Source organism: Hippopotamus amphibius, unplaced genomic scaffold, assembly GCF_030028045.1.
Source record: "Hippopotamus amphibius kiboko isolate mHipAmp2 unplaced genomic scaffold, mHipAmp2.hap2 scaffold_481, whole genome shotgun sequence".
NCBI classification, from domain to species: domain Eukaryota; kingdom Metazoa; phylum Chordata; class Mammalia; order Artiodactyla; family Hippopotamidae; genus Hippopotamus; species Hippopotamus amphibius.
In genome coordinates, this window is record NW_026648583.1 from 1 (window position 1) to 26,587 (window position 26,587).

General features: G+C 61.5%; 15 non-coding genes across 15 annotated transcripts; 6 read left to right on the top strand and 9 right to left on the bottom strand.

Annotated features, from left to right (window-relative positions):
* Positions 1-523: 523 nt before the first annotated feature.
* Positions 524-595, bottom strand: TRNAE-CUC (transfer RNA glutamic acid (anticodon CUC)). Its single transcript has one exon. It is a non-coding gene; the product is annotated as a tRNA-Glu (tRNA).
* Positions 596-874: 279 nt separating this feature from the next.
* On the bottom strand, positions 875-946 carry TRNAG-UCC (transfer RNA glycine (anticodon UCC)). Its single transcript has one exon. It is a non-coding gene; the product is annotated as a tRNA-Gly (tRNA).
* An 802-nt stretch (positions 947-1,748) lies between these two features.
* On the bottom strand, positions 1,749-1,820 carry TRNAD-GUC (transfer RNA aspartic acid (anticodon GUC)). The gene has a single exon. It is a non-coding gene; the product is annotated as a tRNA-Asp (tRNA).
* A 572-nt stretch (positions 1,821-2,392) lies between these two features.
* On the top strand, positions 2,393-2,475 carry TRNAL-CAG (transfer RNA leucine (anticodon CAG)). Its single transcript has one exon. It is a non-coding gene; the product is annotated as a tRNA-Leu (tRNA).
* A 1,635-nt stretch (positions 2,476-4,110) lies between these two features.
* TRNAG-GCC (transfer RNA glycine (anticodon GCC)) lies at positions 4,111-4,180 on the top strand. Its single transcript has one exon. It is a non-coding gene; the product is annotated as a tRNA-Gly (tRNA).
* A 5,900-nt stretch (positions 4,181-10,080) lies between these two features.
* Positions 10,081-10,152, bottom strand: TRNAE-CUC (transfer RNA glutamic acid (anticodon CUC)). Its single transcript has one exon. It is a non-coding gene; the product is annotated as a tRNA-Glu (tRNA).
* Positions 10,153-10,431: 279 nt separating this feature from the next.
* On the bottom strand, positions 10,432-10,503 carry TRNAG-UCC (transfer RNA glycine (anticodon UCC)). Its single transcript has one exon. It is a non-coding gene; the product is annotated as a tRNA-Gly (tRNA).
* An 801-nt stretch (positions 10,504-11,304) lies between these two features.
* On the bottom strand, positions 11,305-11,376 carry TRNAD-GUC (transfer RNA aspartic acid (anticodon GUC)). Its single transcript has one exon. It is a non-coding gene; the product is annotated as a tRNA-Asp (tRNA).
* Positions 11,377-11,947: 571 nt separating this feature from the next.
* On the top strand, positions 11,948-12,030 carry TRNAL-CAG (transfer RNA leucine (anticodon CAG)). Its single transcript has one exon. It is a non-coding gene; the product is annotated as a tRNA-Leu (tRNA).
* A 1,632-nt stretch (positions 12,031-13,662) lies between these two features.
* On the top strand, positions 13,663-13,733 carry TRNAG-GCC (transfer RNA glycine (anticodon GCC)). Its single transcript has one exon. It is a non-coding gene; the product is annotated as a tRNA-Gly (tRNA).
* A 5,896-nt stretch (positions 13,734-19,629) lies between these two features.
* Positions 19,630-19,701, bottom strand: TRNAE-CUC (transfer RNA glutamic acid (anticodon CUC)). The gene has a single exon. It is a non-coding gene; the product is annotated as a tRNA-Glu (tRNA).
* A 279-nt stretch (positions 19,702-19,980) lies between these two features.
* On the bottom strand, positions 19,981-20,052 carry TRNAG-UCC (transfer RNA glycine (anticodon UCC)). Its single transcript has one exon. It is a non-coding gene; the product is annotated as a tRNA-Gly (tRNA).
* Positions 20,053-20,853: 801 nt separating this feature from the next.
* Positions 20,854-20,925, bottom strand: TRNAD-GUC (transfer RNA aspartic acid (anticodon GUC)). The gene has a single exon. It is a non-coding gene; the product is annotated as a tRNA-Asp (tRNA).
* Positions 20,926-21,496: 571 nt separating this feature from the next.
* TRNAL-CAG (transfer RNA leucine (anticodon CAG)) lies at positions 21,497-21,579 on the top strand. Its single transcript has one exon. It is a non-coding gene; the product is annotated as a tRNA-Leu (tRNA).
* A 1,632-nt stretch (positions 21,580-23,211) lies between these two features.
* On the top strand, positions 23,212-23,282 carry TRNAG-GCC (transfer RNA glycine (anticodon GCC)). Its single transcript has one exon. It is a non-coding gene; the product is annotated as a tRNA-Gly (tRNA).
* Positions 23,283-26,587: the final 3,305 nt, after the last annotated feature.

The following is a 26,587-nucleotide window of genomic DNA, read 5'->3' on the forward strand; positions in this document are numbered from 1 at the left end:
TCCACCCGCATTGCCATCGCCACCACCACCACCACCTTTACCACAAACAGCAGCAGCAGCAGCAGCAGCAGCGGCTCCAGCCCCAGCACCACACCAGGACTGCCACCCGCCGCCACCAGGGGCAGCGGAGGCAGCAGCAGCAGCAGCACCAACACCAGCCCCTCAGGAAGGAAGACGGGATGGGTCGTCAGCGGTGAGATGCGTCGTGGCAGAAGTCGTGCTGCCGGAGAGTCCAAACGCAGGTGGGGGCGTTTGCTCGTGGCCACAGCCTCGGCGGGGAGAGAGGCTGCCCCGGGCCGTCGTGTTTGGGGCTGAGGCAAGGGTCCGAGAAGGAGGAGGCGGGATGTGGAGGGCCTGGCGTGGGCGAGCGCTCCAGTGCGGCCAAAAGGGTTGCGTGGCAGGGCTTGGGCTGGAGGTGGACGGTGGCGGGCGGCTGCTGGCGGGGCTCCGAGGCGGCGGAGCAAGCGTGGGCTGGCTAAAAGGGGGCGCGGGACGGTGGGAGGCCGAGAGGCAGAAGAAGGGCTTCCCTGACCGGGAATCGAACCCGGGCCGCGGCGGTGAGAGCGCCGAATCCTAACCACTAGACCACCAGGGAGCGCCAGGCCTGCCGCTCGCTGCTCCTCGCCCCATAGCGCCCGCGCCGCGCCACGTCGGCGCCAAGACCCGGCTCCCCCAAGTCCAGTCCCCGCGCCGCTCCTGGCAGTGCACGTGCCCTCGCGTTCTTCCTGCTGGCCGCAGCCGCAAAACACTGCGCGCCTGCTTCTCGCACACACGCGAAAAGCCGCGAAGGGCCAGCTAGCTCCCCGCTCCCGGCTCTCCCTCCCAGGCCCCGGCCGGCCCGAGGCCCGCGGAGCTCGGCAAAAGGTCGGCCCACTGCGTTGGCCGGGAATCGAACCCGGGTCAACTGCTTGGAAGGCAGCTATGCTCACCACTATACCACCAACGCTGCACAGCCCGGGCCGCCCGCAGACGCCGGCCCCGGGCTCGCCCGACCGCACTCTCGCCGCCGCCTCGGCCGCCGTCTCCTCCTCCTCGTCCTCCTCCTCCTCCTCCTGCTCTTCCTCCTCCTCCTCCTGGTCCTCCTCCCCTTCCTCCCCCTCCTCCGCCTCCGCTGCCTGGAGCAGCCCTGCCCCGACGCCCCGCCAGCCGGCAGCTCCGTGCTGCCACAGGCGACACCAACGACCGCCCGGAGCCCCAGCCGCGCCAGCCCTCCGCAGCTGCCCTAGTCCACCGGCCCGACCGCCTCAGGGGGGCGCTCTCGCTGCCTTGCTGCTCCCGGGGCCTCGGCTTCACGCCGCGGGCCACCCCCCGCCCCCGCCCTCACCCCCACCCCGGGGGACGCGTCCTCCAGCACCTGGCTCCCCAAGGCCCTTTTCCCCCCGGCGCGGGGCCAGGCCGCCTCCCGCACCGACAGGGGACGGCGCTCATTCCGCCACCCACCCGGCCCGCCCGCTGTGCAGAGCTGCGCGGCTGTGCGGCGCTCCGCAAGGAGCCCAGTGAGGCCGCCCCTTCGGACGGGCCGCGATGTCGTCGGGCGGTTGTGGGGTCGAGAGGAGGCCCTGGCTCGCTGTGGCGACCGAGCGCCCGGCGAGGAGGAAGGGCTGGAGGGCTGCAGGGGGTGCAGGGCGGGCAGGCTAGGCACGCGCTGGCCTCGCTGGAGGGCGGACGGCGACGGGAGGAGAAGGGCCCTTGGGGACCGGACGGCAGGACCGAGCGCGGCGCCGGCCATCAAAAAGAGGGCGTGCTGCCTCCCCGTCGGGGAATCGAACCCCGGTCTCCCGCGTGACAGGCGGGGATACTCACCACTATACTAACGAGGACGGCGGCGACCGCCGGGGCGCCCGGCCGCTCTGGGCTGCCTGCCGGCGCCTCCCTCTGCCCTCTGCCCTCTGCCCACCACGGACGCCGGGCGCGTGCCCGACCCGACCCGACACCAAACCAACCGCGTCGTCCAAAGCAGCAGCCCCCGGCCCCGACAGGGACGCGGACCCGCGTGGCGCTGACACCTGCCAGTGCGCGCTGCCTGTTGCCTCCAACGCGGGGATCGCGCCGGGTGCAGGGGGCCCGACAGGCCAAGCGAGGCTTCGAGGAGGGCCTGGGCGTGCGCCGTGCCCCGTCCGGCGAAGAGAGGCGCGGGAGGGTGCTGCCGGCACGCGCTGGCCCGACGCGGCCGGGCGCGGTCCGGGGCCAGGGGTGGGCGAGGCCGCCACCGCGCCGGAGCCAGGCGCGTCGGCAGGCCTCGCTCGCCGTCGGCCACCGCGCGCCCGGTGCGTTGCTCAGCCAGACGGCCGCCCGCCTGGCGCGGAGCACCGCGTCCAGCCAAGGGCACCGCTGTTGGCGTCGCGGCGGGTCCCAGCCAGCCGAGCGGCGACGCGCCCCGCTCCGGCCCGCCGTCACGATGGCCGAGCGGTCTAAGGCGCTGCGTTCAGGTCGCAGTCTCCCCTGGAGGCGTGGGTTCGAATCCCACTCCTGACAAGCCAGCCTTTTGGCCCGCCCCACTAACGCACCCGTCCCTCTGGCAGCCCTTGACCGCCTTCCTCTCCGTTGGCGCACTGCACTCTTGCGGCCTCTCCAAACTCAGGCCCGGACATCCGTGCCTCTCACACGCGGGACCCTCTCCGCCACGGCCGCGCTTCCTGCCCACCCGCCCGCGGGCTTGGCAGAAATGGCCCAGTTGGAAGCCTCCCGGACACACGCCCTCCCGCCCAGCCAGTACGCCCCCTCCTACCTGCACCCACACCACCAACCTTCAGTCCTTCGCACCACATCTTTCCTCACCTGCTTGCTTGCTGCTGCTGCTGCTGCTGCTGCTGCTAGTTTTTCTCCTTCCCTCCCTCCCTTCCTTCCTTCCGCCCTCCGTCCCTCGCTCCCACTCCCACTGCACCCGCTGCACCCCGCCACCGCCACACACACACCAGACGCGGGTGCAAAGCCCTCGACTCCTCGCCCGCCTTCCGCCTGCCCGACTTCTGCCTGGTGAACAGCGGGCTCACTCTCCCAGCCTTGCTGCCACGTCCGCCACCAGCAGCTCTCCCTCCGTCCAACATCCTGTCCCTTGCGCCAGCCCCGCCGGCCCGCCTGCCCATTCCATTCCCCCCACGGCCACGCGGAGGTGGCCGACGCCGTCTTGCCGGCCTGGGGTGCGTGCCCTCGGTGCGTATTGGCCTTGGGGCCTCGGCTGGGCCACAGCTGCCTGCCTCCCAGCACGCAGGCAGCCCAGCTTCCTGCTGGGCCAGGGACCACCGGGCCCCTCCCTGCAGGAGGCCTGGCGCAGGAGTCGCTCCCGGGAAGAGTGCTCCAGCGAGGAGAGAGCGCGCGCCCTGGACGCCCCGTCACCCGCCCACAGACGTCCGGCCCTCAGCCCGGGCCACCCCCTTGGGCGCCACAGCGCACGTTGCCCGGGGAAGCCGCTGCCCCGGCCGGACCTAACCGCACCCTGGCGCGTCGCTCCTCTCACGACCAACGCCTCAGAGCGGGACCCCTCGGGAGAGGGCTGGGCCAGAGCGCAGCAGCGAGGCCCAGGCACCTGTGGTCCTTGGGCCTGAGCGTCTGCTCGGTGGCGGCGGCGCTCCCGGGGGTCCATCTCCGGCGCTCGCGGCCCCGACCCCGGCCCCGCGCGAGCTCCGATGCCTGCCCCACTCCCATCCCACCCCCACCCCCTGGCCGCCCTCGCCCGCCCCGCAGCGGCAAGAAAGCCAGCCGCCAGAGGGACTTGGGGTCGGGACCTGGCGGTCACCGAGACGAAACTCGGCCCTCAGCCGCAGCCGCCGCGCCTCGCCTCGCCTCGCCTCGCGCGGCCCTGCCTGCGATTCGGGCGCGGGTCGGGCTGCTTCCGCTCCTGGCTTCCTCTGGCGACAGCGACAGCCTCGCGGCGGCCGTGGACGGCAGAGAAAGCGCAGGATGTGCCGAGCCCGCCTGCGTCCCTCCGTCCCTCTGTCCTCTCGACCGCCTGGCGCCCTGGGGTCGCCCACGTGCCCGGAGCCTGTCACTGGGGTGGGCCGTCGGCCTCCTGCGCAAACGGAGCAGAGGCCCTAGGGCGAGCGGCGCCCAGTATCGGGCTCTTGGCTGCGAGCAGCGCTGGGGCAGCATCGGGCGCCGGGTGCCCTCGGTGCATGGGTGGTTCAGTGGTAGAATTCTCGCCTGCCACGCGGGAGGCCCGGGTTCGATTCCGGCCCATGCAGCCGCAGCGTCGCCTTTTGGTTCCCGCAGCCCCAAAGCGGAGCTAGGCGTCCCCGCTCCCCACGCCCAAGGCACCGGGCCTGCCACAGCTCGCTCCCACCCGCAGCTCTCCACCGCACCTGCCGGCCTGTCCTTCCCACGCGGACGCCCCCCCACCCGACACACACTGCGGAGCCAAGCCTCCACCACCTGACACCTCGCGCGCTCTGCCACTCTAGCGCCCGGACACCTTGCTTGGGCTTGTGCTCTTCCTCACCCTGACCCCACACTTGCGTCACTCCTTGCCCCGTAAGCAATACCCCACACTAGCACCGGCGCGCCCCATCTCTTCACCTTTCACCACCTCTCCAAGCTCTCTGGCTCCCTCTGCCACACTCCGAAAACGATACCGTGTTTGCACAACCAGCAGCAAGGAAGGTGCCACCTCGGCAGTGATACAGCCCATTGTCCTAGAGAGTCCCGAAGCATTGTCTTGCACGAGGAGTTCCAGAGAAGTCCACGATGCCATGGCAAACCGCACTCTGTATTCATGTTTTGTCCCTCAGCAGAAATATGTTTCCAACACCCGCCCACTCCTCCACCACTAGTACCACCACCACCATCACCACCCCCACGACCACCCCCCCCTCCCCTGAACCTCTCCTCCTACCGACAGCATCATGGCTGCTCCGGACAGCACCACCACCTCAGGCCGCGCCCTCACCACCACCGCTACTCCACCCAACACCCCCATCCCACCCCCTATCTCCCCACTCCTTCCCTGATCCTTTCCAATTCCTACGTTGTCAAAGATCCTACTCTTGCATTTCTCCCGGTGGCCTCCTTTATCTGTTTGGATTGTTTGTGTTTGTTTGTTTGTGTCCTAGCTAAGTAGAAGTAGAGTTGATTTACAATACTGTGTTCGTGTCAGGTGTACAGCGAAGCGATTCAGTGAAATGTGCTTTTTCAGGTTATTTTCCAGTACGGTTTCTTAGGAGATATGAAGCTAGTTCCTGGTGCTAGGCAGTAAAATCCTTGCTGCTTCTCTGCTTTAGGGATACTGTTGCCTCTCCTTTAACCCCAACCCCACCTCCAAATATGTCCCTCCCCTACACTTTCCCTTTGGGTAACCACACGTGTGTTTTCTACGTCTGTGAGTCTCTCTTTGTTTTGCACAAAGGTTCACTTCGTTGCAGTTTTTAGATTCCACGTACCTTTATCCTTCTCAGTCAGACTTACTTTACTAAGTGTAATATTCTCTAGGACCATCCAGGTTGCGCCAAATGGCAAGGTTTCATTGCTTTCTATGGCTGAGGAATGTTGCATACTACACATGCAGCACATCTTCTTTTTCTTTCTTCCTTAAGAGCTTTTACTGAGATACAATGGACATACGATAAACTGCATATATTGAAAGTGTACAATTTGATACTTCTTTTCTTATTAGTAATGTATATATGGCAATCCCAACCTGCCAGTTCATCCCACCACAACCCCCCGCCCCCCTTTCCCCACTTGGTGTCTATATGTCTGTTCTCTACATCTGTGTCTCTATTTCTGCCTTGCAAACCGGTTGATGGGTACCGTTTTTCTTTATTCCGCTTACATGTGTTAACACACGATATCTGTTTTTCTCTTTCTGACTCACTTCACTCTGTATGACAGTCTCTAGGTCCATCCATGTCTCGACAAATGTCCCAACTGCGTTCCTTTTTACAGCTGAGTAATATTCAATCGCGTATATGTACCACATCTTCTTTACCCATTCACCTGTTGATGGACATTTAGGTTGCTTCCACGTCCCGGCTCTTGTAAATAGTGCTGCAGTGAACACTGGCGTGCACGTACAGCACATCTTCTTGCGACTGCCGTCTGTTGATGAGCACTTGGGTGTTTTCCACGTCTTGGCTATGGCACACAGTGCTGCTATGAACATGAGGGTGCATGCATCTTTTCAAATTAGAGCTTTTGTCTTTTCCAGATGTGTACTGAGGATTGGGATTGCTAGATCATATGACAGCTCACCTGTCCTTCTTTCTTTTTTCTTTCTTCGCTTCTTCCTTGCTTGCTTTTTCTTTCTTTCATTTCCTTTCCTTCCTTCCTTCCTTCCTTTATTTCTTGCTTCTATCCTTCCTTCCTTCTTTCCTTGCTTGCTTGCTTCTTCCTTTGCTGCTTGCTTGGTTTTTCTTTCTTTCATTTGTCTTTCCGTCTTTGCTTCTTCCTTCCTCCCTCCCTCCACCCCTTCCTCGCTCCCTACATTCCTTCCTTCCGTCCTTCCGTCCTTCCTTCCTTCCTTCCTTCCTTCCTTCCTTCCTTCCTTTCTGTAGAGTAGTAGCTGCAGTAGTGGAAGTATAGTTGATTGACAATAGTGTGTTAGTTTCAGGTGCACAGCAGGGAGATACTATTTTCCATAGATGATGTATTTTCAGGTTTATTTCCATAATGGGGTACCAGAAGATACTGACTCTCATTCCCTGTGCTATTCTCTATATCCTCGTTACTTGATCTCTTTTCTATATTGTACGGTGTGTCTGTTCATCGCAGCTCCCAACTTATTCTTCCACTTCTCCCTTTCGCCTTGGGTAAGCATCAGTTTGTGTTCTACGTCTGTGACTCTGTTTCTGTTTTGCACATAGATTCATTGGTATTATTGTTTAGATTCCACATATCTCTCTCCCTCGCTGTTGGACTTACTTCACTAAGTGTAATCTTCTCTAGGTCCATCCTTTTTGCTGCACATGGCACTATTTCATTCTTTTTTGATGGCTGAGTAATATTCCACAGTACGTTTTCCATGTCTTGGCTATAGCACATAGTGCTGCTGTGAACATGGGGGTTCATGTCTCTTTTCAAGGTATAGTTTCTCTCTTTCCCGGGTGTGTCCCGAGGATTGGGACTGCTGGATCATATGATAGCTCGTCTTTCTCCTCTTTCTGTATTTCGTCACTGATCTCTCTCTCTCTCTCTCTCTAAGTGATTAGTGATTTACTTCTATGTACTTGTGCTTGGGGAGCACAGCTGATGAACAATATCGTGTGAATTTCAGATGCACAGCAAAGGGAGACTATTTTCCATGGCTAATATTTTTTCGGCTTGATTTCTAGTGCAGTTTGCTAGAAGATAGTGAATATTATTCCCCGAGTTATTCTGTATATCCTTGCTGCTTTCTCCCTCACACATAGTAGTGTGTATCCATTCCTTTCAGCTTCTGATTTATGACTCCACTTCTCCCTTTCCCCTTGGGGAACCATCATTTGGTTTTCTATGTCTGTGAGTCTGTTTCGCACATAGATTCATGTGGAATAGGTTTTAGTTTCCACATATCTTGTCCTTTTCTGTCGGACGTCTTTCGCTAAGTCTAGTAGTCTCTGGGACCATCCTTGTGGTGGCTAATGGCAATATTTCATTCTTTTTCCTCATGGCTGAGAAATAATCCATGCTACACAGATACCACATCTTGTGCCAGCCGTCTGTTGGTGGGCGGTTGTGTACTTTCCACCTTGGCTATTGCAAATAATGCTGCTGCGAACATGGAGGTACGCGTATCGTTTGGCATTAGAGTTTCGTCTTTTCCGGGCACGTACCCAGGAATGGGACTGCTGGATCATATGGAAGCTCTCCTTTGGCCTCTTGAAATCTGAACCTCCACCCTCACCCCCACCCCCACCCCCAGCCCCACGCAATCACACTCACATGAGACTGGATGTTTTCTCTTGATGACAGGCGATTTATGTCTCTGGGGCAGTAGAACGCCCCCACCCCATTCGGACCGCACCTCGCCCCTGTCGCATCCTGCGTTTCTGTTTCTCTCTTGCCTGCTTCTTACCCACCGCCCCCAGTCCCAGCCCAGTGGTTCGCCTGACCGCCTTGCAGCACAGCGCACCAGTCTGGCAAGCTCACCCACCACCCTGCCCCGATGGCGTCCTCTCCCACCATCCTCCTCGCACCACAGCCCACTCACATACCCGGCTTGCCACCCGCCCTTCCTCCTAGCCGGCAGGCTCGGCCCACTCTACCCCGCACCATACCCTTGTACCCCAGGCCCGACTCTCACACGCCCTGCCTGGAAGTCTCCCTTCCGCCAGCGCTCCTCAGACCCCCTGCTACTCCAGCTCCCCCCGTACCCCAGATCTGACCTACCCGCACACACGTACCAGCACCGGTGCCACCACCGTCCCAAGCTTCTGCAGAGCCTCTGCCTGAGTGGCCAGCAGCTCTCCCGGCCAGGTCCCTGCAAGCCCAATACCTCCGTGCCCGCCCCTGCTCCAGCCAGACACCCCAGGCCCTTCCTCCCACCTCCCAGCAAGCGGCTCACCACCACCCTCTCTCCACAGGGCTGTTTTGCTCCGTTCCCTAATCCACATGGGGTGACCACCACCAACGGCCACGAACACCTTCCTCCCGCACTGTCACACAGCCCCAAGGTACCAGCAAGGCCACCGAGGAAACTTCCTGCAGTGATGGGAAGCCCCATCTGCCCACTCTCGCTCCTTTCCACAGGGGACCTGCAGTTGTCCAAATGCACCGAGTGTGACACCACCACGGCAGGTCGGTGCACGTCACCGGCTGTCCCGTTTGCCTCTGAAGGAAACAATCTGTGAGCAGACGTTAAAGCCTTTGGCGACAGAGGTGCCCAAGCTTGGGCTGAATGGGGACTGAGGACTTACCTTGGGGAGAATCCTTAGGAGAAGGTGAGGACGGGCTGCGAAGGAGGACAGCGCATATCCTGGATAGACAGACAGGAACGGTGAGAATGGGAAACCATGAGAAGTCATGTCTAGGGGAGCGGTGTATGTGTGCGCGCGCGCACGTGGGTGTGTGTCTTTGCTCTGGGGGAGGGAGGGACGTATGCACGGTCACATTCTTGCCTCACTGTGATAGGGTTGAGAGCGTTGGTCACGCACCTGGAATGCGATATTAGCTGGTGGTCCACCCTGTCACGCATCTGCTTCCACCGCATCCCACCTGCTTGGCTCCGTCTTCACGGCTGACCTCCGGTATCTGCCTGCGCTCTGACTTCCACTGCCTGGCGGTGTAACTCCTGGCACGTGTTTGGATTCATTTTCACATCTCTGCCTCCGGGGTGCCTTGGTCCGCCTCTCTGCTCCCATGGCCCGCTCAAGACCAGGACGCCCTTGGAGCCCACCACCGGGCCACGGGAGTCACAGGCAGTCCAGGACCTGGCCCACGAGGAAGCGGCCGGAGTCCCTGCAAGTGGCCCGACTTGGAGATGGAGATCCCTCTCCTGCACCTTCCCGATGGATCCGCGTCGCAGGTGCTGGCACTCAATGGGACCCTCCACCCCCACCCCTCCATGCCGACCCCCCCCCACCGCCATCCGCACCCCCACCCCCACCCCCATCCCCACCTGCACTGCTGCACTGCCATCACCCCCCCCGCCCCACCCGCATTGCCATCGCCACCACCACCACCACCTTTACCACAAACAGCAGCAGCAGCAGCAGCAGCAGCGGCTCCAGCCCCAGCACCACACCAGGACTGCCACCGCCGCCACCAGGGGCAGCGGAGGCAGCAGCAGCAGCAGCACCAACACCAGCCCCTCAGGAAGGAAGACGGGATGGGTCGTCAGCGGTGAGATGCGTCGTGGCAGAAGTCGTGCTGCCGGAGAGTCCAAACGCAGGTGGGGGCGTTTGCTCGTGGCCACAGCCTCGGCGGGGAGAGAGGCTGCCCCGGGCCGTCGTGTTTGGGGCTGAGGCAAGGGTCCGAGAAGGAGGAGGCGGGATGTGGAGGGCCTGGCGTGGGCGAGCGCTCCAGTGCGGCCAAAAGGGTTGCGTGGCAGGGCTTGGGCTGGAGGTGGACGGTGGCGGGCGGCTGCTGGCGGGGCTCCGAGGCGGCGGAGCAAGCGTGGGCTGGCTAAAAGGGGGCGCGGGACGGTGGGAGGCCGAGAGGCAGAAGAAGGGCTTCCCTGACCGGGAATCGAACCCGGGCCGCGGCGGTGAGAGCGCCGAATCCTAACCACTAGACCACCAGGGAGCGCCAGGCCTGCCGCTCGCTGCTCCTCGCCCCATAGCGCCCGCGCCGCGCCACGTCGGCGCCAAGACCCGGCTCCCCCAAGTCCAGTCCCCGCGCCGCTCCTGGCAGTGCACGTGCCCTCGCGTTCTTCCTGCTGGCCGCAGCCGCAAAACACTGCGCGCCTGCTTCTCGCACACACGCGAAAAGCCGCGAAGGGCCAGCTAGCTCCCCGCTCCCGGCTCTCCCTCCCAGGCCCCGGCCGGCCCGAGGCCCGCGGAGCTCGGCAAAAGGTCGGCCCACTGCGTTGGCCGGGAATCGAACCCGGGTCAACTGCTTGGAAGGCAGCTATGCTCACCACTATACCACCAACGCTGCACAGCCCGGGCCGCCCGCAGACGCCGGCCCCGGGCTCGCCCGACCGCACTCTCGCCGCCGCCTCGGCCGCCGTCTCCTCCTCCTCGTCCTCCTCCTCCTCCTCCTGCTCTTCCTCCTCCTCCTCCTGGTCCTCCTCCCCTTCCTCCCCCTCCTCCGCCTCCGCTGCCTGGAGCAGCCCTGCCCCGACGCCCCGCCAGCCGGCAGCTCCGTGCTGCCACAGGCGACACCAACGACCGCCCGGAGCCCCAGCCGCGCCAGCCCTCCGCAGCTGCCCTAGTCCACCGGCCCGACCGCCTCAGGGGGGCGCTCTCGCTGCCTTGCTGCTCCCGGGGCCTCGGCTTCACGCCGCGGGCCACCCCCCGCCCCCGCCCTCACCCCCACCCCGGGGGACGCGTCCTCCAGCACCTGGCTCCCCAAGGCCCTTTTCCCCCCGGCGCGGGGCCAGGCCGCCTCCCGCACCGACAGGGGACGGCGCTCATCCGCCACCCACCCGGCCCGCCCGCTGTGCAGAGCTGCGCGGCTGTGCGGCGCTCCGCAAGGAGCCCAGTGAGGCCGCCCCTTCGGACGGGCCGCGATGTCGTCGGGCGGTTGTGGGGTCGAGAGGAGGCCCTGGCTCGCTGTGGCGACCGAGCGCCCGGCGAGGAGGAAGGGCTGGAGGGCTGCAGGGGGTGCAGGGCGGGCAGGCTAGGCACGCGCTGGCCTCGCTGGAGGGCGGACGGCGACGGGAGGAGAAGGGCCCTTGGGGACCGGACGGCAGGACCGAGCGCGGCGCCGGCCATCAAAAAGAGGGCGTGCTGCCTCCCCGTCGGGGAATCGAACCCCGGTCTCCCGCGTGACAGGCGGGGATACTCACCACTATACTAACGAGGACGGCGGCGACCGCCGGGGCGCCCGGCCGCTCTGGGCTGCCTGCCGGCGCCTCCCTCTGCCCTCTGCCCTCTGCCCACCACGGACGCCGGGCGCGTGCCCGACCCGACCCGACACCAAACCAACCGCGTCGTCCAAAGCAGCAGCCCCCGGCCCCGACAGGGACGCGGACCCGCGTGGCGCTGACACCTGCCAGTGCGCGCTGCCTGTTGCCTCCAACGCGGGGATCGCGCCGGGTGCAGGGGGCCCGACAGGCCAAGCGAGGCTTCGAGGAGGGCCTGGGCGTGCGCCGTGCCCCGTCCGGCGAAGAGAGGCGCGGGAGGGTGCTGCCGGCACGCGCTGGCCCGACGCGGCCGGGCGCGGTCCGGGGCCAGGGGTGGGCGAGGCCGCCACCGCGCCGGAGCCAGGCGCGTCGGCAGGCCTCGCTCGCCGTCGGCCACCGCGCGCCCGGTGCGTTGCTCAGCCAGACGGCCGCCCGCCTGGCGCGGAGCACCGCGTCCAGCCAAGGGCACCGCTGTTGGCGTCGCGGCGGGTCCCAGCCAGCCGAGCGGCGACGCGCCCGCTCCGGCCCGCCGTCACGATGGCCGAGCGGTCTAAGGCGCTGCGTTCAGGTCGCAGTCTCCCCTGGAGGCGTGGGTTCGAATCCCACTCCTGACAAGCCAGCCTTTTGGCCCGCCCCACTAACGCACCCGTCCCTCTGGCAGCCCTTGACCGCCTTCCTCTCCGTTGGCGCACTGCACTCTTGCGGCCTCTCCAAACTCAGGCCCGGACATCCGTGCCTCTCACACGCGGGACCCTCTCCGCCACGGCCGCGCTTCCTGCCCACCCGCCCGCGGGCTTGGCAGAAATGGCCCAGTTGGAAGCCTCCCGGACACACGCCCTCCCGCCCAGCCAGTACGCCCCCTCCTACCTGCACCCACACCACCAACCTTCAGTCCTTCGCACCACATCTTTCCTCACCTGCTTGCTTGCTGCTGCTGCTGCTGCTGCTGCTGCTAGTTTTTCTCCTTCCCTCCCTCCCTTCCTTCCTTCCGCCCTCCGTCCCTCGCTCCCACTCCCACTGCACCCGCTGCACCCCGCCACCGCCACACACACACCAGACGCGGGTGCAAAGCCCTCGACTCCTCGCCCGCCTTCCGCCTGCCCGACTTCTGCCTGGTGAACAGCGGGCTCACTCTCCCAGCCTTGCTGCCACGTCCGCCACCAGCAGCTCTCCCTCCGTCCAACATCCTGTCCCTTGCGCCAGCCCCGCCGGCCCGCCTGCCCATTCCATTCCCCCCACGGCCACGCGGAGGTGGCCGACGCCGTCTTGCCGGCCTGGGGTGCGTGCCCTCGGTGCGTATTGGCCTTGGGGCCTCGGCTGGGCCACAGCTGCCTGCCTCCCAGCACGCAGGCAGCCCAGCTTCCTGCTGGGCCAGGGACCACCGGGCCCTCCCTGCAGGAGGCCTGGCGCAGGAGTCGCTCCCGGGAAGAGTGCTCCAGCGAGGAGAGAGCGCGCGCCCTGGACGCCCCGTCACCCGCCCACAGACGTCCGGCCCTCAGCCCGGGCCACCCCCTTGGGCGCCACAGCGCACGTTGCCCGGGGAAGCCGCTGCCCCGGCCGGACCTAACCGCACCCTGGCGCGTCGCTCCTCTCACGACCAACGCCTCAGAGCGGGACCCCTCGGGAGAGGGCTGGGCCAGAGCGCAGCAGCGAGGCCCAGGCACCTGTGGTCCTTGGGCCTGAGCGTCTGCTCGGTGGCGGCGGCGCTCCCGGGGGTCCATCTCCGGCGCTCGCGGCCCCGACCCCGGCCCCGCGCGAGCTCCGATGCCTGCCCCACTCCCATCCCACCCCCACCCCTGGCCGCCCTCGCCCGCCCCGCAGCGGCAAGAAAGCCAGCCGCCAGAGGGACTTGGGGTCGGGACCTGGCGGTCACCGAGACGAAACTCGGCCCTCAGCCGCAGCCGCCGCGCCTCGCCTCGCCTCGCCTCGCCGGCCCTGCCTGCGATTCGGGCGCGGGTCGGGCTGCTTCCGCTCCTGGCTTCCTCTGGCGACAGCGACAGCCTCGCGGCGGCCGTGGACGGCAGAGAAAGCGCAGGATGGGCCGAGCCCGCCTGCGTCCCTCCGTCCCTCTGTCCTCTCGACCGCCTGGCGCCCTGGGGTCGCCCACGTGCCCGGAGCCTGTCACTGGGGTGGGCCGTCGGCCTCCTGCGCAAACGGAGCAGAGGCCCTAGGGCGAGCGGCGCCCAGTATCGGGCTCTTGGCTGCGAGCAGCGCTGGGGCAGCATCGGGCGCCGGGTGCCCTCGGTGCATGGGTGGTTCAGTGGTAGAATTCTCGCCTGCCACGCGGGAGGCCCGGGTTCGATTCCCGGCCCATGCAGCCGCAGCGTCGCCTTTTGGTTCCCGCAGCCCCAAAGCGGAGCTAGGCGTCCCCGCTCCCACGCCCAAGGCACCGGGCCTGCCACAGCTCGCTCCCACCCGCAGCTCTCCACCGCACCTGCCGGCCTGTCCTTCCCACGCGGACGCCCCCCCACCCGACACACACTGCGGAGCCAAGCCTCCACCACCTGACACCTCGCGCGCTCTGCCACTCTAGCGCCCGGACACCTTGCTTGGGCTTGTGCTCTTCCTCACCCTGACCCCACACTTGCGTCACTCCTTGCCCCGTAAGCAATACCCCACACTAGCACCGGCGCGCCCCATCTCTTCACCTTTCACCACCTCTCCAAGCTCTCTGGCTCCCTCTGCCCACACTCCGAAAACGATACCGTGTTTGCACAACCAGCAGCAAGGAAGGTGCCACCTCGGGCAGTGATACAGCCCATTGTCCTAGAGAGTCCCCGAAGCATTGTCTTGCACGAGGAGTTCCAGAGAAGTCCACGATGCCATGGCAAACCGCACTCTGTATTCATGTTTTGTCCCTCAGCAGAAATATGTTTCCAACACCGCCCACTCCTCCACCACTAGTACCACCACCACCATCACCACCCCCACGACCACCCCCCCTCCCCTGAACCTCTCCTCCTACCGACAGCATCATGGCTGCTCCGGACAGCACCACCACCTCAGGCCGCGCCCTCACCACCACCGCTACTCCACCCAACACCCCCATCCCACCCCCTATCTCCCCACTCCTTCCCTGATCCTTTCCAATTCCTACGTTGTCAAAGATCCTACTCTTGCATTTCTCCCGGTGGCCTCCTTTATCTGTTTGGATTGTTTGTGTTTGTTTGTTTGTGTCCTAGCTAAGTAGAAGTAGAGTTGATTTACAATACTGTGTTCGTGTCAGGTGTACAGCGAAGCGATTCAGTGAAATGTGCTTTTTCAGGTTATTTTCCAGTACGGTTTCTTAGGAGATATGAAGCTAGTTCCTGGTGCTAGGCAGTAAAATCCTTGCTGCTTCTCTGCTTTAGGGATACTGTTGCCTCTCCTTTAACCCCAACCCCACCTCCAAATATGTCCCTCCCCTACACTTTCCCTTTGGGTAACCACACGTGTGTTTTCTACGTCTGTGAGTCTCTCTTTGTTTTGCACAAAGGTTCACTTCGTTGCAGTTTTTAGATTCCACGTACCTTTATCCTTCTCAGTCAGACTTACTTTACTAAGTGTAATATTCTCTAGGACCATCCAGGTTGCGCCAAATGGCAAGGTTTCATTGCTTTCTATGGCTGAGGAATGTTGCATACTACACATGCAGCACATCTTCTTTTTCTTTCTTCCTTAAGAGCTTTTACTGAGATACAATGGACATACGATAAACTGCATATATTGAAAGTGTACAATTTGATACTTCTTTTCTTATTAGTAATGTATATATGGCAATCCCAACCTGCCAGTTCATCCCACCACAACCCCCCGCCCCCCTTTCCCCACTTGGTGTCTATGTGTCTGTTCTCTACATCTGTGTCTCTATTTCTGCCTTGCAAACCGGTTGATGGGTACCGTTTTTCTTTATTCCGCTTACATGTGTTAACACACGATATCTGTTTTTCTCTTTCTGACTCACTTCACTCTGTATGACAGTCTCTAGGTCCATCCATGTCTCGACAAATGTCCCAACTGCGTTCCTTTTTACAGCTGAGTAATATTCAATCGCGTATATGTACCACATCTTCTTTACCCATTCACCTGTTGATGGACATTTAGGTTGCTTCCACGTCCCGGCTCTTGTAAATAGTGCTGCAGTGAACACTGGCGTGCACGTACAGCACATCTTCTTGCGACTGCCGTCTGTTGATGAGCACTTGGGTGTTTTCCACGTCTTGGCTATGGCACACAGTGCTGCTATGAACATGAGGGTGCATGCATCTTTTCAAATTAGAGCTTTTGTCTTTTCCAGATGTGTACTGAGGATTGGGATTGCTAGATCATATGACAGCTCACCTGTCCTTCTTTCTTTTTTCTTTCTTCGCTTCTTCCTTGCTTGCTTTTTCTTTCTTTCATTTCCTTTCCTTCCTTCCTTCCTTCCTTTATTTCTTGCTTCTATCCTTCCTTCCTTCTTTCCTTGCTTGCTTGCTTCTTCCTTTGCTGCTTGCTTGGTTTTTCTTTCTTTCATTTGTCTTTCCGTCTTTGCTTCTTCCTTCCTCCCTCCCTCCACCCCTTCCTCGCTCCCTACATTCCTTCCTTCCGTCCTTCCGTCCTTCCTTCCTTCCTTCCTTCCTTCCTTCCTTCCTTTCTGTAGAGTAGTAGCTGCAGTAGTGGAAGTATAGTTGATTGACAATAGTGTGTTAGTTTCAGGTGCACAGCAGGGAGATACTATTTTCCATAGATGATGTATTTTCAGGTTTATTTCCATAATGGGGTACCAGAAGATACTGACTCTCATTCCCTGTGCTATTCTCTATATCCTCGTTACTTGATCTCTTTTCTATATTGTACGGTGTGTCTGTTCATCGCAGCTCCCAACTTATTCTTCCACTTCTCCCTTTCGCCTTGGGTAAGCATCAGTTTGTGTTCTACGTCTGTGACTCTGTTTCTGTTTTGCACATAGATTCATTGGTATTATTGTTTAGATTCCACATATCTCTCTCCCTCGCTGTTGGACTTACTTCACTAAGTGTAATCTTCTCTAGGTCCATCCTTTTTGCTGCACATGGCACTATTTCATTCTTTTTTGATGGCTGAGTAATATTCCACAGTACGTTTTCCATGTCTTGGCTATAGCACATAGTGCTGCTGTGAACATGGGGGTTCATGTCTCTTTTCAAGGTATAGTTTCTCTCTTTCCCGGGTGTGTCCCGAGGATTGGGACTGCTGGATCATATGATAGCTCGTCTTTCTCCTCTTTCTGTATTTCGTCACTGATCTCTCTCTCTCTCTCTCTCTAAGTGATTAGTGATTTACTTCTATGTACTTGTGCTTGGGGAGCACAGCTGATGAACAATATCGTGTGAATTTCAGATGCACAGCAAAGGGAGACTATTTTCCATGGCTAATATTTTTTCGGCTTGATTTCTAGTGCAGTTTGCTAGAAGATAGTGAATATTATTCCCCGAGTTATTCTGTATATCCTTGCTGCTTTCTCCCTCACACATAGTAGTGTGTATCCATTCCTTTCAGCTTCTGATTTATGACTCCACTTCTCCCTTTCCCCTTGGGGAACCATCATTTGGTTTTCTATGTCTGTGAGTCTGTTTCGCACATAGATTCATGTGGAATAGGTTTTAGTTTCCACATATCTTGTCCTTTTCTGTCGGACGTCTTTCGCTAAGTCTAGTAGTCTCTGGGACCATCCTTGTGGTGGCTAATGGCAATATTTCATTCTTTTTCCTCATGGCTGAGAAATAATCCATGCTACACAGATACCACATCTTGTGCCAGCCGTCTGTTGGTGGGCGGTTGTGTACTTTCCACCTTGGCTATTGCAAATAATGCTGCTGCGAACATGGAGGTACGCGTATCGTTTGGCATTAGAGTTTCGTCTTTTCCGGGCACGTACCCAGGAATGGGACTGCTGGATCATATGGAAGCTCTCCTTTGGCCTCTTGAAATCTGAACCTCCACCCTCACCCCCACCCCCACCCCCAGCCCCACGCAATCACACTCACATGAGACTGGATGTTTTCTCTTGATGACAGGCGATTTATGTCTCTGGGGCAGTAGAACGCCCCCACCCCATTCGGACCGCACCTCGCCCCTGTCGCATCCTGCGTTTCTGTTTCTCTCTTGCCTGCTTCTTACCCACCGCCCCCAGTCCCAGCCCAGTGGTTCGCCTGACCGCCTTGCAGCACAGCGCACCAGTCTGGCAAGCTCACCCACCACCCTGCCCCGATGGCGTCCTCTCCCACCATCCTCCTCGCACCACAGCCCACTCACATACCCGGCTTGCCACCCGCCCTTCCTCCTAGCCGGCAGGCTCGGCCCACTCTACCCCGCACCATACCCTTGTACCCCAGGCCCGACTCTCACACGCCCTGCCTGGAAGTCTCCCTTCCGCCAGCGCTCCTCAGACCCCCTGCTACTCCAGCTCCCCCCGTACCCCAGATCTGACCTACCCGCACACACGTACCAGCACCGGTGCCACCACCGTCCCAAGCTTCTGCAGAGCCTCTGCCTGAGTGGCCAGCAGCTCTCCCGGCCAGGTCCCTGCAAGCCCAATACCTCCGTGCCCGCCCCTGCTCCAGCCAGACACCCCAGGCCCTTCCTCCCACCTCCCAGCAAGCGGCTCACCACCACCCTCTCTCCACAGGGCTGTTTTGCTCCGTTCCCTAATCCACATGGGGTGACCACCACCAACGGCCACGAACACCTTCCTCCCGCACTGTCACACAGCCCCAAGGTACCAGCAAGGCCACCGAGGAAACTTCCTGCAGTGATGGGAAGCCCCATCTGCCCACTCTCGCTCCTTTCCACAGGGGACCTGCAGTTGTCCAAATGCACCGAGTGTGACACCACCACGGCAGGTCGGTGCACGTCACCGGCTGTCCCGTTTGCCTCTGAAGGAAACAATCTGTGAGCAGACGTTAAAGCCTTTGGCGACAGAGGTGCCCAAGCTTGGGCTGAATGGGGACTGAGGACTTACCTTGGGGAGAATCCTTAGGAGAAGGTGAGGACGGGCTGCGAAGGAGGACAGCGCATATCCTGGATAGACAGACAGGAACGGTGAGAATGGGAAACCATGAGAAGTCATGTCTAGGGGAGCGGTGTATGTGTGCGCGCGCGCACGTGGGTGTGTGTCTTTGCTCTGGGGGAGGGAGGGACGTATGCACGGTCACATTCTTGCCTCACTGTGATAGGGTTGAGAGCGTTGGTCACGCACCTGGAATGCGATATTAGCTGGTGGTCCACCCTGTCACGCATCTGCTTCCACCGCATCCCACCTGCTTGGCTCCGTCTTCACGGCTGACCTCCGGTATCTGCCTGCGCTCTGACTTCCACTGCCTGGCGGTGTAACTCCTGGCACGTGTTTGGATTCATTTTCACATCTCTGCCTCCGGGGTGCCTTGGTCCGCCTCTCTGCTCCCATGGCCCGCTCAAGACCAGGACGCCCTTGGAGCCCACCACCGGGCCACGGGAGTCACAGGCAGTCCAGGACCTGGCCCACGAGGAAGCGGCCGGAGTCCCTGCAAGTGGCCCGACTTGGAGATGGAGATCCCTCTCCTGCACCTTCCCGATGGATCCGCGTCGCAGGTGCTGGCACTCAATGGGACCCTCCACCCCCACCCCTCCATGCCGACCCCCCCCCACCGCCATCCGCACCCCCACCCCCACCCCCATCCCCACCTGCACTGCTGCACTGCCATCACCCCCCCCGCCCCACCCGCATTGCCATCGCCACCACCACCACCACCTTTACCACAAACAGCAGCAGCAGCAGCAGCAGCAGCGGCTCCAGCCCCAGCACCACACCAGGACTGCCACCGCCGCCACCAGGGGCAGCGGAGGCAGCAGCAGCAGCAGCACCAACACCAGCCCCTCAGGAAGGAAGACGGGATGGGTCGTCAGCGGTGAGATGCGTCGTGGCAGAAGTCGTGCTGCCGGAGAGTCCAAACGCAGGTGGGGGCGTTTGCTCGTGGCCACAGCCTCGGCGGGGAGAGAGGCTGCCCCGGGCCGTCGTGTTTGGGGCTGAGGCAAGGGTCCGAGAAGGAGGAGGCGGGATGTGGAGGGCCTGGCGTGGGCGAGCGCTCCAGTGCGGCCAAAAGGGTTGCGTGGCAGGGCTTGGGCTGGAGGTGGACGGTGGCGGGCGGCTGCTGGCGGGGCTCCGAGGCGGCGGAGCAAGCGTGGGCTGGCTAAAAGGGGGCGCGGGACGGTGGGAGGCCGAGAGGCAGAAGAAGGGCTTCCCTGACCGGGAATCGAACCCGGGCCGCGGCGGTGAGAGCGCCGAATCCTAACCACTAGACCACCAGGGAGCGCCAGGCCTGCCGCTCGCTGCTCCTCGCCCCATAGCGCCCGCGCCGCGCCACGTCGGCGCCAAGACCCGGCTCCCCCAAGTCCAGTCCCCGCGCCGCTCCTGGCAGTGCACGTGCCCTCGCGTTCTTCCTGCTGGCCGCAGCCGCAAAACACTGCGCGCCTGCTTCTCGCACACACGCGAAAAGCCGCGAAGGGCCAGCTAGCTCCCCGCTCCCGGCTCTCCCTCCCAGGCCCCGGCCGGCCCGAGGCCCGCGGAGCTCGGCAAAAGGTCGGCCCACTGCGTTGGCCGGGAATCGAACCCGGGTCAACTGCTTGGAAGGCAGCTATGCTCACCACTATACCACCAACGCTGCACAGCCCGGGCCGCCCGCAGACGCCGGCCCCGGGCTCGCCCGACCGCACTCTCGCCGCCGCCTCGGCCGCCGTCTCCTCCTCCTCGTCCTCCTCCTCCTCCTCCTGCTCTTCCTCCTCCTCCTCCTGGTCCTCCTCCCCTTCCTCCCCCTCCTCCGCCTCCGCTGCCTGGAGCAGCCCTGCCCCGACGCCCCGCCAGCCGGCAGCTCCGTGCTGCCACAGGCGACACCAACGACCGCCCGGAGCCCCAGCCGCGCCAGCCCTCCGCAGCTGCCCTAGTCCACCGGCCCGACCGCCTCAGGGGGGCGCTCTCGCTGCCTTGCTGCTCCCGGGGCCTCGGCTTCACGCCGCGGGCCACCCCCCGCCCCCGCCCTCACCCCCACCCCGGGGGACGCGTCCTCCAGCACCTGGCTCCCCAAGGCCCTTTTCCCCCCGGCGCGGGGCCAGGCCGCCTCCCGCACCGACAGGGGACGGCGCTCATCCGCCACCCACCCGGCCCGCCCGCTGTGCAGAGCTGCGCGGCTGTGCGGCGCTCCGCAAGGAGCCCAGTGAGGCCGCCCCTTCGGACGGGCCGCGATGTCGTCGGGCGGTTGTGGGGTCGAGAGGAGGCCCTGGCTCGCCGTGGCGACCGAGCGCCCGGCGAGGAGGAAGGGCTGGAGGGCTGCAGGGGGTGCAGGGCGGGCAGGCTAGGCACGCGCTGGCCTCGCTGGAGGGCGGACGGCGACGGGAGGAGAAGGGCCCTTGGGGACCGGACGGCAGGACCGAGCGCGGCGCCGGCCATCAAAAAGAGGGCGTGCTGCCTCCCCGTCGGGGAATCGAACCCCGGTCTCCCGCGTGACAGGCGGGGATACTCACCACTATACTAACGAGGACGGCGGCGACCGCCGGGGCGCCCGGCCGCTCTGGGCTGCCTGCCGGCGCCTCCCTCTGCCCTCTGCCCTCTGCCCACCACGGACGCCGGGCGCGTGCCCGACCCGACCCGACACCAAACCAACCGCGTCGTCCAAAGCAGCAGCCCCCGGCCCCGACAGGGACGCGGACCCGCGTGGCGCTGACACCTGCCAGTGCGCGCTGCCTGTTGCCTCCAACGCGGGGATCGCGCCGGGTGCAGGGGGCCCGACAGGCCAAGCGAGGCTTCGAGGAGGGCCTGGGCGTGCGCCGTGCCCCGTCCGGCGAAGAGAGGCGCGGGAGGGTGCTGCCGGCACGCGCTGGCCCGACGCGGCCGGGCGCGGTCCGGGGCCAGGGGTGGGCGAGGCCGCCACCGCGCCGGAGCCAGGCGCGTCGGCAGGCCTCGCTCGCCGTCGGCCACCGCGCGCCCGGTGCGTTGCTCAGCCAGACGGCCGCCCGCCTGGCGCGGAGCACCGCGTCCAGCCAAGGGCACCGCTGTTGGCGTCGCGGCGGGTCCCAGCCAGCCGAGCGGCGACGCGCCCGCTCCGGCCCGCCGTCACGATGGCCGAGCGGTCTAAGGCGCTGCGTTCAGGTCGCAGTCTCCCCTGGAGGCGTGGGTTCGAATCCCACTCCTGACAAGCCAGCCTTTTGGCCCGCCCCACTAACGCACCCGTCCCTCTGGCAGCCCTTGACCGCCTTCCTCTCCGTTGGCGCACTGCACTCTTGCGGCCTCTCCAAACTCAGGCCCGGACATCCGTGCCTCTCACACGCGGGACCCTCTCCGCCACGGCCGCGCTTCCTGCCCACCCGCCCGCGGGCTTGGCAGAAATGGCCCAGTTGGAAGCCTCCCGGACACACGCCCTCCCGCCCAGCCAGTACGCCCCCTCCTACCTGCACCCACACCACCAACCTTCAGTCCTTCGCACCACATCTTTCCTCACCTGCTTGCTTGCTGCTGCTGCTGCTGCTGCTGCTGCTAGTTTTTCTCCTTCCCTCCCTCCCTTCCTTCCTTCCGCCCTCCGTCCCTCGCTCCCACTCCCACTGCACCCGCTGCACCCCGCCACCGCCACACACACACCAGACGCGGGTGCAAAGCCCTCGACTCCTCGCCCGCCTTCCGCCTGCCCGACTTCTGCCTGGTGAACAGCGGGCTCACTCTCCCAGCCTTGCTGCCACGTCCGCCACCAGCAGCTCTCCCTCCGTCCAACATCCTGTCCCTTGCGCCAGCCCCGCCGGCCCGCCTGCCCATTCCATTCCCCCCACGGCCACGCGGAGGTGGCCGACGCCGTCTTGCCGGCCTGGGGTGCGTGCCCTCGGTGCGTATTGGCCTTGGGGCCTCGGCTGGGCCACAGCTGCCTGCCTCCCAGCACGCAGGCAGCCCAGCTTCCTGCTGGGCCAGGGACCACCGGGCCCTCCCTGCAGGAGGCCTGGCGCAGGAGTCGCTCCCGGGAAGAGTGCTCCAGCGAGGAGAGAGCGCGCGCCCTGGACGCCCCGTCACCCGCCCACAGACGTCCGGCCCTCAGCCCGGGCCACCCCCTTGGGCGCCACAGCGCACGTTGCCCGGGGAAGCCGCTGCCCCGGCCGGACCTAACCGCACCCTGGCGCGTCGCTCCTCTCACGACCAACGCCTCAGAGCGGGACCCCTCGGGAGAGGGCTGGGCCAGAGCGCAGCAGCGAGGCCCAGGCACCTGTGGTCCTTGGGCCTGAGCGTCTGCTCGGTGGCGGCGGCGCTCCCGGGGGCCCATCTCCGGCGCTCGCGGCCCCGACCCCGGCCCCGCGCGAGCTCCGATGCCTGCCCCACTCCCATCCCACCCCCACCCCTGGCCGCCCTCGCCCGCCCCGCAGCGGCAAGAAAGCCAGCCGCCAGAGGGACTTGGGGTCGGGACCTGGCGGTCACCGAGACGAAACTCGGCCCTCAGCCGCAGCCGCCGCGCCTCGCCTCGCCTCGCCTCGCCGGCCCTGCCTGCGATTCGGGCGCGGGTCGGGCTGCTTCCGCTCCTGGCTTCCTCTGGCGACAGCGACAGCCTCGCGGCGGCCGTGGACGGCAGAGAAAGCGCAGGATGGGCCGAGCCCGCCTGCGTCCCTCCGTCCCTCTGTCCTCTCGACCGCCTGGCGCCCTGGGGTCGCCCACGTGCCCGGAGCCTGTCACTGGGGTGGGCCGTCGGCCTCCTGCGCAAACGGAGCAGAGGCCCTCGGGCAAGCGGCGCCCAGTATCGGGCTCTTGGCTGCGAGCAGCGCTGGGGCAGCATCGGGCGCCAGGCGCCCTCGGTGCATGGGTGGTTCAGTGGTAGAATTCTCGCCTGCCACGCGGGAGGCCCGGGTTCGATTCCCGGCCCATACAGCCGCAGCGTCGCCTTTTGGTTCCCGCAGCCCCAAAGCGGAGCTAGGCGTCCCCGCTCCCACGCCCAAGGCACCGGGCCTGCCACAGCTCGCTCCCACCCGCAGCTCTCCACCGCACCTGCCGGCCTGTCCTTCCCACGCGGACGCCCCCCCACCCGACACACACTGCGGAGCCAAGCCTCCACCACCTGACACCTCGCGTGCTCTGCCACTCTAGCGCCCGGACACCTTGCTTGGGCTTGTGCTCTTCCTCACCCTGACCCCACACTTGCGTCACTCCTTGCCCCGTAAGCAATACCCCACACTAGCACCGGCGCGCCCCATCTCTTCACCTTTCACCACCTCTCCAAGCTCTCTGGCTCCCTCTGCCCACACTCCGAAAACGATACCGTGTTTGCACAACCAGCAGCAAGGAAGGTGCCACCTCGGGCAGTGATACAGCCCATTGTCCTAGAGAGTCCCCGAAGCATTGTCTTGCACGAGGAGTTCCAGAGAAGTCCACGATGCCATGGCAAACCGCACTCTGTATTCATGTTTTGTCCCTCAGCAGAAATATGTTTCCAACACCGCCCACTCCTCCACCACTAGTACCACCACCACCATCACCACCCCCACGACCACCCCCCCTCCCCTGAACCTCTCCTCCTACCGACAGCATCATGGCTGCTCCGGACAGCACCACCACCTCAGGCCGCGCCCTCACCACCGCCGCTACTCCACCCAACACCCCCATCCCACCCCCTATCTCCCCACTCCTTCCCTGATCCTTTCCAATTCCTACGTTGTCAAAGATCCTACTCTTGCATTTCTCCCGGTGGCCTCCTTTATCTGTTTGGATTGTTTGTGTTTGTTTGTTTGTGTCCTAGCTAAGTAGAAGTAGAGTTGATTTACAATACTGTGTTCGTGTCAGGTGTACAGCGAAGCGATTCAGTGAAATGTGCTTTTTCAGGTTATTTTCCAGTACGGTTTCTTAGGAGATATGAAGCTAGTTCCCGGTGCTAGGCAGTAAAATCCTTGCTGCTTCTCTGCTTTAGGGATACTGTTGCCTCTCCTTTAACCCCAACCCCACCTCCAAATATGTCCCTCCCCTACACTTTCCCCTTGGGTAACCACACGTGTGTTTTCTACGTCTGTGAGTCTCTCTTTGTTTTGCACAAAGGTTCACTTCGTTGCAGTTTTTAGATTCCACGTACCTTTATCCTCAGTCAGACTTACTTTACTAAGTGTAATATTCTCTAGGACCATCCAGGTTGCGCCAAATGGCAAGGTTTCATTGCTTTCTATGGCTGAGGAATGTTGCATACTACACATGCAGCACATCTTCTTTTTCTTTCTTCCTTAAGAGCTTTTACTGAGATACAATGGACATACGATAAACTGCATATATTGAAAGTGTACAATTTGATACTTCTTTTCTTATTAGTAATGTATATATGGCAATCCCAACCTGCCAGTTCATCCCACCACAACCCCCCGCCCCCCTTTCCCCACTTGGTGTCTATATGTCTGTTCTCTACATCTGTGTCTCTATTTCTGCCTTGCAAACCGGTTGATGGGTACCGTTTTTCTTTATTCCGTTTACATGTGTTAACACACGATATTTGTTTTTCTCTTTCTGACTCACTTCACTCTGTATGACAGTCTCTAGGTCCATCCATGTCTCGACAAATGTCCCAACTGCGTTCCTTTTTACAGCTGAGTAATATTCAATCGCGTATATGTACCACATCTTCTTTACCCATTCACCTGTTGATGGACATTTAGGTTGCTTCCACGTCCCGGCTCTTGTAAATAGTGCTGCAGTGAACACTGGCGTGCACGTACAGCACATCTTCTTGCGACTGCCGTCTGTTGATGAGCACTTGGGTGTTTTCCACGTCTTGGCTATGGCACACAGTGCTGCTATGAACATGAGGGTGCATGCATCTTTTCAAATTAGAGCTTTTGTCTTTTCCAGATGTGTACTGAGGATTGGGATTGCTAGATCATATGACAGCTCACCTGTCCTTCTTTCTTTTTTCTTTCTTCGCTTCTTCCTTGCTTGCTTTTTCTTTCTTTCATTTCCTTTCCTTCCTTCCTTCTTCCTTCCTTTATTTCTTGCTTCTATCCTTCCTTCCTTCTTTCTTGCTTGCTTGCTTCTTCCTTTGCTGCTTGCTTGGTTTTTCTTTCTTTCATTTGTCTTTCCTTCTTTGCTTCTTCCTTCCTCCCTCCCTCCACCCCTTCCTCGCTCCCTTCCTTCCTTCCTTCCTTCCTTCCTTCCTTCCTTCCTTCCTTTCTGTAGAGTAGTAGCTGCAGTAGTGGAAGTATAGTTGATTGACAATAGTGTGTTAGTTTCAGGTGCACAGCAGGGAGATACTATTTTCCATAGATGATGTATTTTCAGGTTTATTTCCATAATGGGGTACCAGAAGATACTGACTCTTATTCCCTGTGCTATTCTCTATATCCTCGTTACTTGATCTCTTTTCTGTATTGTACGGTGTGTCTGTTCATCGCAGCTCCCAACTTATTCTTCCACTCCTCCCTTTCGCCTTGGGTAAGCATCAGTTTGTGTTCTACGTCTGTGACTCTGTTTCTGTTTTGCACATAGATTCATTGGTATTATTGTTTAGATTCCACATATCTCTCTCCCTCGCTGTTGGACTTACTTCACTAAGTGTAATCTTCTCTAGGTCCATCCTTTTTGCTGCACATGGCACTATTTCATTCTTTTTTGATGGCTGAGTAATATTCCACAGTACGTTTTCCATGTCTTGGCTATAGCACATAGTGCTGCTGTGAACATGGGGGTTCATGTCTCTTTTCAAGGTATAGTTTCTCTCTTTCCCGGGTGTGTCCCGAGGATTGGGACTGCTGGATCATATGATAGCTCGTCTTTCTCCTCTTTCTGTATTTCGTCACTGATCTCTCTCTCTCTCTCTCTCTAAGTGATTAGTGATTTACTTCTATGTACTTGTGCTTGGGGAGCACAGCTGATGAACAATATCGTGTGAATTTCACATGCACAGCAAAGGGAGACTATTTTCCATGGCTAATATTTTTTCGGCTTGATTTCTAGTGCAGTTTGCTAGAAGATAGTGAATATTATTCCCCGAGTTATTCTGTATATCCTTGCTGCTTTCTCCCTCACACATAGTAGTGTGTATCCATTCCTTTCAGCTTCTGATTTATGACTCCACTTCTCCCTTTCCCCTTGGGGAACCATCATTTGGTTTTCTATGTCTGTGAGTCTGTTTCGCACATAGATTCATGTGGAATAGGTTTTAGTTTCCACATATCTTGTCCTTTTCTGTCGGACTTCTTTCG